Source organism: Chrysemys picta, chromosome 2, assembly GCF_011386835.1.
Source record: "Chrysemys picta bellii isolate R12L10 chromosome 2, ASM1138683v2, whole genome shotgun sequence".
NCBI lineage: Eukaryota > Metazoa > Chordata > Testudines > Emydidae > Chrysemys > Chrysemys picta.
This window is the reverse complement of record NC_088792.1, coordinates 222,224,023-222,237,412: the sequence shown is the minus strand read 5'-3', so window position 1 is coordinate 222,237,412 and position 13,390 is coordinate 222,224,023.

The window sequence follows — 13,390 nt, the reverse complement described above, 5'->3', positions numbered from 1 at the left end:
ACTAATACCAGGTTCTCTGAAACTATCAAATGTTTTCTTTGGACACGGTATAAAAGAATGAGATGGCACTCTTCAAAAAAACATAATAATTCAAAGAACATAACTAAATAGCTCAGCTCTATTACACTTGTAATTAATAAACAGTTTTACCAAAAAAGCCTTTCAGCTACCAACCATCTGAACAGAATCCTGTATCAGTTATTGTGTCCTTTTGAACCACTGCCTTTCTGAGAACCTCACTCCTCCTCCCATCTATATTTAATGCTGCCTATCATTGTAGCCTGCTCCAAAAGTAGGTATCAAGTTATTAGCATGTGAGAGGCTATGTAAATGAAGTGGTGTAATGTTAGTATGGAACTGTGTACACAAATGCTTGGGTTAAGTTTTTGAGCATACCTAGATGTTTCCAGAAGCCTCAGAATATTCAGAAAGAGCTGATTACTTGTGCAAGTAATATAAATACTGTTTATCTTCTGACAAACCCATCTCTCTGGATTTCTTGCCAACCATTGTATCTGTTGCTACCTTGGAAGCTGAATTTCTTCAGGTGTGAAAGTCAACATCTTGTTGGGAGCAATCTTGGACACACTTCAGCATTCTTTCTATTAGTCTCTATGGCAGCTGTAATATAACATGATACTCTCCGCTGAGTGATGGCTTGTCTTTACCATGGGGGTAAGTCGACCAAAGTTACAGTACTCCAGCTATGTGAATAACATAGTTAGAGTCGTAGCTTAGGTCAACTTACCCACGTGTCTTCACTGCGCAGTGTCAACAGGAAATGCTCTCCAGTCAACTTCCCTTACTCTTTTCAGAGAGTTGGAGTACCGAGGTTGACCTGAGAGTTCTCTGCCTATGAGTCTGACTGCTAACATCTCTTGTTTCTGTGACTCGTGGGAAATGAAAACAAGATGAGATTCTGTACAAGGGTTTGCCGCGGCTCGACCCTCTCCGGGGCAGCGGGGAGTCACACCTAGGGTTACCATATTTCAGCAAGCAAAAAAGAGGATGGGAGGAGCCCCGCCCTAGCCCCGCCCCTGCCCCTCCCACTTCCCGCCCCCCCAGAACCCCCAACCCTCCCCCCGTTCCTTGTCCCCTGACTGCCCCCTCCTGGGACCCCTGCCCCTAACTGCCCCCCAGGACTCCACTCCCTATCTAAGCCTCCCTGCCTCTTGTCCCCTGACTGCCCCAACCCTTATCCACACCCCCACCCCCAGACAGACCCCTGGGACTCCCACGCCCCATCCAACCACTCCCCACCCCCTGACAGCCCCCCCCCCAGAACTCCCAACCCATCTAAACCCCTCTGCTCCCTGTCCCCTGACTGCTCCGATCCCTCTCCCCACTCCTGCCCCCTGACAGCCCCCCCCAGAACTCCCAACCCATCTAAACCCCTCTGCTCCCTGTCCCCTGACTGCTCCGATCCCTCTCCGCACTCCTGCCCCCTGACAGCCCCCCCCCAGAACTCCCAACCCATCTAAACCCCTCTGCTCCCTGTCCCCTGACTGCTCCGATCCCTCTCCCCACTCCTGCCCCCTGACAGCTCCCCCCCAGAACTCTCAGCCCCCCACCCCGCTCCTTGTCCCCTGACTGCCCCCTCCTGGGACCCCTGCTCCTAACTGCCCTCCAGAACCCCACCCCCTACCTAAGATTCCCTGTTCCTTGTCCCCTAACTGCCCCCTCCTAAGCCCCCCCAACTGCCCCCCAGGACCCTACCCCCTACCTGTACCCTGACTGCCCAAAACTTTCTCCACTCCCCCCAAAAAGCCCCCCCCCCGTTTCTTGACTGCCACCTCCAGAACCTTCCTGCCCCCTGGCCTCCTTACCCTGCTGCTCAGAACAGGGTGTTGGGCTCTGTGCGAGCCGGACACGTGGCTGAGCTCCCCAGCACAACAAAACCCGGTCCCTGGCCCTGCACAACAAAACCCGGTCCCTGGCCCGGACCGGACTGCAGGGGAGAGCTGCCCTTGTATCAGCACAAAGTGCTCTCGCTCCCGTTTTGCTACCCTGCATGGCAGAAACCGCTCCCAGTTGCAAAAGGGGAGGGCTGCACTTTGTGCTGATACACTTGCTCAGAATGCAGGGCGGATCCGGCTCCTCTACAGCTGCTCCGGAGTCCAGCCCGGGACTTCCCTGCAGCCCTCCCAGCCACTCGGTCTGCTCTGCCTGAGGGGGAAATCCCGGACATTGTGAGTGCTTTACAAATTCCCCCCGGACGCTATTTTTAGTACAAAAAGGAGGACATGTCCGGGTAAATCCGGACGAATGGTAACCCTAGTCACACCGGCTCACTACACACTGGTACTTGGGTACTTCGTCCGGCTGCAGGGTCTCCCTCGGCAGCCCTTGCAGTCCTGAAGACACGGTAAGCCCGACCCTGGCTCAGGGCGGGGCACCAATGCTACGTCAGGGGCTCAGGTCCTCGGTCAGGGCTGAGCAACCAGCAGGAGTATTTAGCCCAGGCCCTAGATCAGGGCAGGGCAACAAATGCTGAGTCAGGAGCTCAGGCCCTCAGTCAGGGCTGAGCAACAATAGTAGGCCCAAGCCTCAAAAGGCCTGGGAGAGGGGGAGACTGCCACTCACGGGTTGGGTGGTGGGGGGACGCAGACCCTCCCACTCCACTGCGTCCCAGTCTGGGGCCCTAGCAGCAGCAGAAGACCCACTGCTGTCATTGGGGATCCTGGCCGCAACACACTGACATCGGCTCTGGCCGTGCTGCTGCCAGACTGGGGTCGGCTTCCCCCGGGCTACTTCCACACTCCCCCTCGGGGCCTACCTGGGTCTTGGTGTCGGTCTCTGGGGAATCCAGGATCATGGGTTCGCCAGGGCAGGGATTGTTCGGCAGGTCCGGCGGCTCCTCCGGATAGTGGGCGCAGGGCAGGCCCGGCCAGTCCTGGTGGCCGCCTTGGGCCGCGGGGTCTTCCCAGCCATGAGCTAGGCTGGAGACATCTGGTCTCTCCGGCGGCTGGGGCCTGACTGAGCTTTTATACTTTTATAGCCTGATCCTTTGAGGGGTGGACTCAGAGCTCCCTAGCTCCGCCCACTCCGGCCTCCGGATGGGCTCTTCCCCCTCCGGGGCGGCGGGAAGCCACACCGGCTCACTACAGATTCCTTCTTAGAAGTAGTTCGTCAATTTTCCTCTTATACCTGGAGGTAAAAGTTGTCAGGGTTCAGAAAGGTTCCAGGATCAATAGCAAGCTATGTCTTTAGAATATATCAAAATATGTTGAACTGACTTTAAGGTACTGTACTTCTTGGAGTAAAAGACTGGAAAAAATACTTATAAAACACTGAATATTCTTTTTAAACACTCAGCCATGCTATATTGTCTGTGGTATGTCAAGCCACAGTAACAAATTGCTAAGGTAAATACTGATCATCTGAGTTATTCTGGATAATTTGCCTCTACAAACAAATACCAGGTTGACGTTTTGTTTCTTTAGATATCAGGGTTGCTCTTTGGATAGCCTGTCTAACTAGAAACAATTTATCTGAAAATTCAACTTTTTCAGGCTACAACCCAACAAAGAGGCATCGTTAATTAAGGTTACTAACGATGAAGTTCTGGTTTTAGCAATTTATCAATATTTGTCCTGTTAGACATCAGAACCAGGTCTGATAGGCCAGAAAATGCCACACTTGAGATTATCTTGTAGGTAATTTCAGCCTACAGGCTTAATGCTTGCCTGAATCAAATACCATTGTCCCAGATGGATCAGATTTATTACTTTTGTGGGACTTCTCCCAAGCATTAGAAGTACGCTATAATTTATCAGGAAGCCCTTTGGTTATCTATTTCAGAGTTATTATTTTATACCACTTCTTCTGAGTATGTCATGAACAACCTTGATATCATTTTTTATATTGTTATTCATATGGTATAAAAACAAATGTCTGTAATTTGATTTCTGTACCTTGCTGCTTATAGAACATCATATCATATTTGATGGCTGTCCTTGAATGTTGTTAGTGTGAATAATTCAATAAATAGTATGCTTAAAGTCAAATTCTTATAACTTGATGTAAAAGGTATTTCTCTACAAAATAGAATTAATTTGAAGCAACAGTTAAGATTCCAAATTATTGCATTTCATTATAGAAGATTCATAGAAACATGGGAGTAGAAGGGACTCAAGAAGTCATCTAGTCCATCCTTCCCTGCACTAAGGCAGAACCAAGTAAGCCTAGACCAGCCTTAACAATTGTTTGTCTAACCTTAAAAATCTCCAGTGACAGGGATTCCCCAACCTCCCTTGGTAACCTAGTCCATTGTTTAACTATCCTTATTGTTAGAAAACTTTTCCTAATATCTAACCTAAAGCTTCCTTGCTCCCATTTAGCCAATTACTTCTTGTTCTTCCTTCAGTGGATATAGATAACAATTGATCACTGTCCTCTTTATAACAGCCCTTAATGTATTTGAAGACTTATCAGGTGACAGGTCCCCCTTCAGTCTTCTTTTCTCAAGGCTAAATATGCCCAGTTATTCTTAACCTTACTTCATAGGTCATGTCTTCTAAACCTTTTATCATTTTTGTCTCCTTCCTCTGGATTCTCTCCAGTTTGTCCACATCTTCCTTAGTGTCGCGCCCAAAATTGTACACACTACTCCAGCTGAAGCCTCACCAGTGCCAAGTAGAGTGGAACAGGTGCCTCCCATGTCTTGCATATGATACTTCTATTAATATTACATGTGTGTGTGTGTGTGTGTGTGTGTATATGTATATATATGTATATATATATATATATATATATATATATATATATATATATATATATATATATATATATATATATATATATATAGTTTGTGTGTGTGTGTGTGTGTACACACATACATTTTGCTGATATGATATGAGGTGTGGTCCAGCTCCATTGCTGTTTGTGGATAATCATCCAAAAGTTTGGATAAGTGAAGCTCTCCCAAACTTGTTGAGCCTACCCTATTCTGTCATGACTCCCTCAGTGGGCACTTAGAGAAAAATAACTGCAATATATTGGGCCCTGTGAGGAGTAGCTTTTTAAAAGCTGACTTTTCAGTTGCAACCATTGTATAACTCTAGTTGGCAGAGTATTGATGGTTGGACCAATGATGAGGTTTGACTCTGCTAATGTCTGCTAGCTAGGGTTACAATCCTTTAGCTCATGCAGCACTGGTTCAAACTTTTAGATCCAGTAGCCCTAGATTCAATTCTCACAGCCAACTCATCCAGGGACCTTGTTGCACACTGTAAGCCATTTAAGCACAGCTTTCCTTTAGACTACACTAGATGGAAATTGTCCATCAAAACTGTCTTTCTACAGAAAATTGAATTTTTAAACTTTTTTTTTTTTTCATAAAAAGTATCTGCTTTCCACATAAAGCTTTGGTTTTTATCATCAAAATAGCACATTCCTGAAAAATGAGAAGTTAAGCTTTTTTGCCAAAAAACAAAATATTTCAACCTTAAACTGAAAAACTTTGAGACATGCTGCTGTGGTACCTCATGGGAGTTGTAGTTCAGTTGCCCCACGTCTCCTCTATGGGCCAGGCTCCCCAACCAGATTTAATCTCCAATGGTGCATTGCCTCCCCTCCCAGAGAGAGGAGACAGTTATTGAGCCAACAAGAAGTGATGCTATTTTAGATTCGGTATTGGTGTGCAGATTGGTGTGCAGAGGATATCATAGAAGAACTGGTTGTAGGGGGAAACCTTGGTTCAAGTGATCATGAGCTAATTCAGTTTAAACTAAAGGAAGGATAAACAAAACTAGATCTGCACCTCAGGTTCTTGATTTTAAAAGGGCAAACTTAAAAAAATTAAGGGAATTAATTAGGGAAGTGGACTGGACTGAAGAACTCGGGATCTGAATATGGTGGAGGCTTGGAGTTACTTTAAATCAAAGATGCAGAAACTATCTGAAGCCTGTATCCCAAGCAAGGGGAAAAATTCATAGGGAAGGGTTGCAGACCAAGCTGAATGAGTAAGCATTTTAAACAGGTGATAAAGAGAAATCAGAAAGCTTATAAGGAATGGAAGATGGGATGGACCAGCAAGGAAAGCTACCTCTTGGAGGAGGTCAGAACATGTAGGGATCAACTGAGACCTGCCAGAAGACAAGCAAAGTTGGACCTTGCAAAGGAAATTAAAACCAATAGCAAAAGTTTCTATAACCATATAAATAAAAAGAAAACAAAGACAGAAGAAATGGGACCGCTAAACACTGAGGATGGGGTGGAGATTAAAGATAATCTAGGCATGGCCCAACACCTAAACAAATACTTTGCCTCAGTTTTTAATAAGGGTAATGAAGAGCTTAGGGTTAGTGGCAGGGTAGCTTAATGGGAACAAGGATATGAAAGTAGAAATTACCACATTCAAAGTGGAAGTCAAACTCAAATAGATTAATGGGATTAAATCAGGGGGCCCAGATAATCTCCAACCAAAAATATTAAAGAAACTGGTACATGAAATTGCAAGCCCAATAGCAAGGATTTTTAATGAATCTGTAAACTTGAGGGTCATGCCATATGACTCAAGAATTGCTAATATAGTTCCTATTTTTAAGAAAGGGAAAAAAGTGATCCAGGAAATTATAGGTCTGTTAGGTTGACCTCAATTGTCTGGAAGGTCTTGGAATGAATTTTGAAAGAGAAAATAATTAAGTACATAGAGGTAAATGGTAATTGGGATAAAATACAACATGGTTTTACAAAAGGTAGATCGTGCAAGATCAACCTGATCTCCTTTGAGAAGATAACTGATTTTTTAGACAAAGGAAATGCAGTAGTTCTAATCTACCTGGATTTCACAAGGCATTTAATACAATTCCACATGGGAAATTATTAAATTGAAAAAGATGGGGATTAATATGAAAATTAAAAGGTGGGTAAGGAAATGGTTAAAGGCGTGACTACAATGAGTCATACTGAAAGGTGAACTGTCAGGCTGGAGGGAGATTACTAGTGCAGTTCCTCAGAGATCAGTCTTGAGACTAATTTTATTTAACATTTTTATTACTGACCTTGGCACAAAAAGTGGGAGTGAGCCGCCAATTTTATTAGCAGACACAGTCAGGAGGCATTGGCAATAGGGAGGAGGACAGGAATATCATACAAAAAGCCTTGGACGACCTTGAAAACTGAGGTAAGAGAAATGGGATAAAATTTAATAGTGCAAAGCACAAGGTCATTTAGGGAGCATGAGGCACCTAGACTACAATCCCCACAAGGCACTGCAATGTCGTTGCCAAATTGAATTGTTTTTGCATGTTTGTTTTTTTGAAAAGTCAACATTTTGACAATTCTTTTGTTGTTGTTTTTTAAATCTTCCTCAGAGACACAAACATTTTCCAACCAGCTGTATTGTAGACATTTTATAAGTAGCATCATTCAACATCCAACGATATTGGTAATACCTCAGCCGAGTTGTGTGAATTAAGAATGAATATCAAACACTTAGCTTTCAGTATGAATATCTTCAATACAGTGGGTCTAACTAAAGTTACTTCAAAAAAATTTCAGTTGAACTTTAAAAATATTTAAGATAGAAATATTAAGCTTTCAAGAATGACTATGAAAATAGACACAGCAGAATAAACTACAATGTGAATGTATTCTATTAAAGCAATTTCTGAACTGAGTATCACTCTATAAACCACAGATGTTTATTGTTTAGTACTATAGGTACCATAAAAATATTAAGATAGGCATATTCAAAAGCCTTAAGAAAAAAATGTTATAAGACTTGCAGTCCCTGTTCATCAGCTGTTCATCAACCATATTTTAAAATACCAAAAGGGCATCACCTCCATTGTGTAATTACTAATGCTTTCCAATATTTCACTTTCAAAAGCTTAAGTCACTTTTTCCTTACCTGGCAATAAAACATGTGCTTGAGCACCCATTGGTGGCATACTCCTGAAGTATATATTACATGGATTTTATTCTAAACTTTTCAACTGCTTCTATATAGGGACCTGAAATGTTTTGAGCTGAAAAAAGTTTATATGGATGAATTACAAACCCTTGCAAATGTGAGTTTACATATAAAGCTCTGGCAATGCTAACAAATGAATACATTACTAATTCTCATGCATGTACAGTAGTTACATTAAACATAAACAGTTACATCAGGGCTGTCCCAATGAGAATAAGTGACAGGAGAATTTAGCCCTGGAATCACAAAGAGTCTTATCCTGCATTCCTTGCACAACCAAAACTACCTTAGACTCCAGGGGGAGTTTGGATGCTCATGTAATACACGATAGGAACCAAAGCGAACAGAGGGCAGGTTGAAGACACACAGGCAGAGGCATTGCTGGCCCATTGGGGGCCCTAAGCAGGAATATTCCCCCCCCACACACACACACACACAATGCATAATACAAAGTGAATGGGGAGGGGGCTTGAGCTGCTTGGGGCCATAAGCAATTACTCAGTCTGCTTATGCCTAACGCCACTTCTGCACACAGGCTAGTGAGGGCCAAACCCTTTCAAAAGAAATGCATGAAAGGCTCCTTCTGAAGTCCATTAGAACCATTTGTTTGTCTCCAAGCAATTAATTTGGCACTTCAGATGTTGCTAATTAATTAAATAACTTGTGCTAGATTGGCCTGTTTTTTTTGTTTGTTTGTTTGTTTTCTGTTTTCCATTCTTCCAATGACATGGAGCATCTGTACACCTATTTTTAACTAGCTTGTTAAACTCTTTGTGGTCTGTGTCTCCAGCACGGTACAAAGCAGTCAGAGCTTTTTGACAGACCTGGACCTGGTGATCTTTTCTCAAACCATGCACAACTTTTGTTTCCTAGACCATTAAAGAAAATTGGAAGAGCCAGATTACACCTGGCTTGATGCAGTATAAGAGAACGAGGCAGCAAAAATGAAAAGAGAAATATTTTAGCTGTCCTATATAACGTAATGAAATTTCACATCCTTTCTGAGAAATTCAATACCATATATGCTGTGGCATAATTGATTCTGGATTTAATTTACACTGTGGTAGTTCAGTACTTCAATATACTGAACATTTTATTTAAAATTTACAAATAGATCATTTTAATATAGAGAAAAGTTGACTAAACCACATATGTGGGGATAAATGTAAAGCTGGTCAAGAAATCTCCATCAACCATAGAATCTTAGGGCTGGTCCACACTAACCCCCCAGTTCGAACTAAGATATGCAACTTCAGCTACGTGAATAACGTAGCTGAAGTAGAAGTATCTTAGTTCAAACTACAAGGTACTTACCGCGGGTCCACACGCGGCAGGCAGGCTCCCCCATCGACTCCGCGTACTCCTCTCGCGGAGCAGGAGTACCGGTGTCGACGGCAAGCACTTACAGGATCGATTTTATCGCGTCTAGACAAGACGCGATAAATCGATCCCAGAAGATCGATTGCTTACCGCCGAACCCGGAGGTAAGTCTAGACGTACCCTTAGAAATGTAGGGCTCAAAGGTCCAGCCCCCTGAGCAATGGCTGGATCCAGTAAACTCAGACCAATCCTGAGTTGTTTTTACATGCGTCCAATGATAGGGACTCCACAACATCCCATGGAAGCCTATTCCAGGGCTTACCTACCCTTATAGTTAGAAAGTTTTTCCTAACATCTAAACTAAATCTCTCTTGCTACAGATTAAGCCCATTACTTCTTGTCTTACCTTCAGTGGTCAAGGAGAACAGTTAATTACAGGGCCGGCTCCAGGCACCAGGCACCCAAGCACATGCTTGGGGCGGCACCTGGTAAGGGGCGGCGGGGGGAGCGCGGCGCGGCATTCCGCGGCGGGGTGGCGCTCCGGCAGCGCAGCACTCGGCGGGGGGGGGGGCGGGCTCCGGCAGCATGGCGCTCGGCGGGGGGGCGGCGGGGGGGCGGCGAGGGGGGGGGGTCCGGCAGCGCTCGGCAGGGGGCCGGCGCGGGGCTCGGCGCTCGGGGGGGGGGGGGTTCCGGTGGTGCGGCGCTCGGGGGGGGGGGGGTTCCCGGTGGGGCGGCGCTCGGCGGGGGTGCGGCGCGGGGTGCGGCGCTGGGGGGGGTGTGTTTCGGTGGGGGGGCGTGCTCCGGCGGCGCGGCACGGTGCTCGGCGGGGGGGGGGCGGCGCTGTGGGGGGGGCGTGGCACGGCGCTCGGCGGGGGTTCGGGGGGCGTCACTTTTTTTGCTGCTTGGGGCAGCAAAAAAGTTAGAGCCGGCCCTGGTTAATCACTATCTTCTTTACAACAACCCTTAACATATTGGAAGACTGTTATCAGGCCTCCCCTCCGCCTTCTTTTATCAAGACTTACATGTCCAGTTTTTTCAACCTTTCCTCATAGGTCAGGGTTTCTAAATCTTTGATCATTTTTGTTACTCTCCTCTGGACTCTTTCCAGTTTGTCCACATCTTTTTTAATGTTCGGCACCCAGAACTATACACAACACTCCATCTTTGGGCTCACCAATGCTGAGTAGAGTGGGACAATTGCCTTCTGTGTCTCACACACAACACTCCTGTTAATATTCCCCAGAATCATATTAGCCTTTTTAATATTAATATTAGCCTTTAACAATAGTGTGTAGCTAGGTAAAAGGGTAGTAGCTAGGGCTTCCCTTGACTCAGCGGTTCCTGGGCTCTCAGCACACAAATAGCCTAGGAGCAGAGATGTGCAAAAATGGCTTATAAACTTAAAGCCACCTATGCTTCTTGCTGTCCTGAGTTCTGCTGTGTGCTCCTCAGATGCACCAGAGGAACTAGGTCCCTGCCCATTTAATTGTCAGCGCCTACCCCTTATAGACCATGATGCGCTCTCTCTGTAATATGTGAATTAAATGTAATTACAAATTTCTAAAGTGGGGGATGGAAGGCTTCTCAGAAAAACTAGAAAGAAAACATAATCATTTCTAATGTCACTGGGCTATGTGGGTACCTAAATGAGAAGGGGTGTACAAAGGGGCTTGTCTTCCTTCCGTGGTCAGTGGTTAAAATCCTCATGAAATTCAAGGCCATAGTGGAGAAAAGGGAATTTTGCTGTGAACAAAAGGTTCTAAAAGTGGAAAACAATGCAGATCACATATATATTTCATGGAATAATTATGAGACTTCCCACCCACCCAAAGGCAAAAGAGAACAAAACCATTTTTCCAAATAATCTATTCATCTGAATTTAATAACAGGATGCCAACGGCCTCAAGTGAAGTAAGAATTTAAAGGAGTCGTGTAAATAATTAAAAGTTTAATAGAATACAAGACAAATAAGTTATACTTTTTGGTCACGTTGCTTAGCATCAACTCTTCTGAAGTGTTTCTATAATAGTAGCTTTCAAATTGCATTCTGACCTCACACACAGAACAGCCCAGAAGCTCTTGAAGCAGTCACATGGAATTGGAAATTAACTTTTAGCTCTATTTGCTAAACAAAATATGTTTTTTTACAGCAAGCTAAAGTCAGAAATATATATACAAATTAATAGAAATGTTAGGGGTACGTAGGGGTTGTCATGGAGCAGGGAATGGGTGGTCAGGCCTAGTGCTCAGAGCCAAGGCAGTCAGGAACCAGGACTCGGAAACCGAGCAGGGTCTGAAAACTAGGCAAGAACAGGACTGGAGCAAGGCTGAGCATGAGAATGGGGAGGCACAGGTGCACTCGCACCTGCAGCATAAACATTGAGCAGCCACTGGCCAAGCCCTACTACTGGGTTTAAGAGCAGTCCTGGCGACGCTGAAAATCAGGCGACCTGGCCAATGAAGGGTTTCAGCTGTGGTTAGCTAGCTGATCCCAGGCCAGCTGGAGACCTTCATTCCTGACAGGGGTCAAGCAGTAGTGCAGCCAAGGGGAAATGTGGGCAAACGGAGTTTATCCACTGCTCATTTGGGGAATATGGAGTTTAGTTTAGGATTAGGTTACCCACTTCTGGGGTAAAGGCACAGAATTGGGAGTTAGGACACCTGGAGTCTAATTCTAATCTTTGAGTAAGTCACTGAACCTGTCCCATTTGTAAAATGGAAGAAATATTACTTTTGTGTAGTATGAGGCTATGATGATATTTAATTCATTATTGCTAGTCAAGCACTTTGAGATTCTCTGCTGAAAGGTACTATATAAGTGAAAAATATTATAATTGGCACAAAATATGGAAAAATATAAAGCAACTCAGAATAAAAATATAGCCATTTTAAGGCTTAGAGTTTTCAAGGCACTATTTGTATGTGTTCTGCATACAGATTATATTTTAATGTTCCAGCTTCTATACAGCAACAGACTTTAATGTGGGAATAATATATGTGCATATACAAACCTTAATGATGATCATATTTTAAGTAGTCATCATTACTGCATCAAAATAACATTCCAGAGACTGGTAATGAGAGTTTAAAGCCATCCACTTAAACGCTTCTGGTTCAAAAGTGGATCTTAAATCTTTTCCATCTGACAGTGATTCGGGAATCCATATGAACTGGAAAAATAGTTTGTAGAATAAACTACGTCCTCAAGAACTGAGTTGTTGCTTTTACGTTAGTTCCTCATGTTCACACCTACTTATTTGCTTAGTCAGAATGGGGACAAAGTTTGGGCATACGGAATACACGACCCTCAGACTCCTAGATATGGTCCTTTCAAAACAGGTTTGAGGCAATCCGGTGTATGGGACACTGGCATTTCTGCTGTTCATGTTGTACCTGAACTGTGGACAGCTGGAGATCTTAAGTGTTTTCTGTCTAGCTTTATTCACAGGCCTGACATAAAATTGAAAAAACCTTCAACTGTCATATTGCATGAAGCTTTTTATTCTGGGATGTTTCAACACATACCTTTGATGGCCATAAATAAGGTTTTCTTCCATGTCACAAGATGATAGAATAAATGTATACTCTTTGTAATTCTGGACATCTATGTGCTTTTGCTTTGTGTTTCCCGCTGGCTTTCACAGATGTCTTTCACTTGGTTTTATTTTTCAGAGAAAAATAATGGCTACAATTTACGGCACTGTCAATTCAAGCTGAAGAAATGATTGTTTAGGTGTTTTAACTTTTAAAAAATAGAGATCACATTAATTTTCATTGTCATTTGTTTTTCATTTTCTGTCTGTGATGCAGGAGAAAAAAAGACATTAATTGCTCTATTGAGTATCATTTGTTGTAATGCTACAACTCCACCAGTATGTTAAACGTCTTGTAAATAAGCACCAGTTAGCAATGCAAAACAGTGATATTTCTGATCTTAAGATGCCATTTTTCAGTTATATTTCTTGTCCCTTGTATTTTTGAGAGTGAGACTAATAAACTGGTATGTGACTAAGCAAATGCAGTGAGGAAACAAAACAGGAGGGTCAGTTACAAATAAATAACACTGAAAATTGAATAAGGTAACTCAAGTAAATAGAATAAGCAAGGTTTTAAATTAGTGATACACAAGAGATTAATATAGTAGGTTATTTA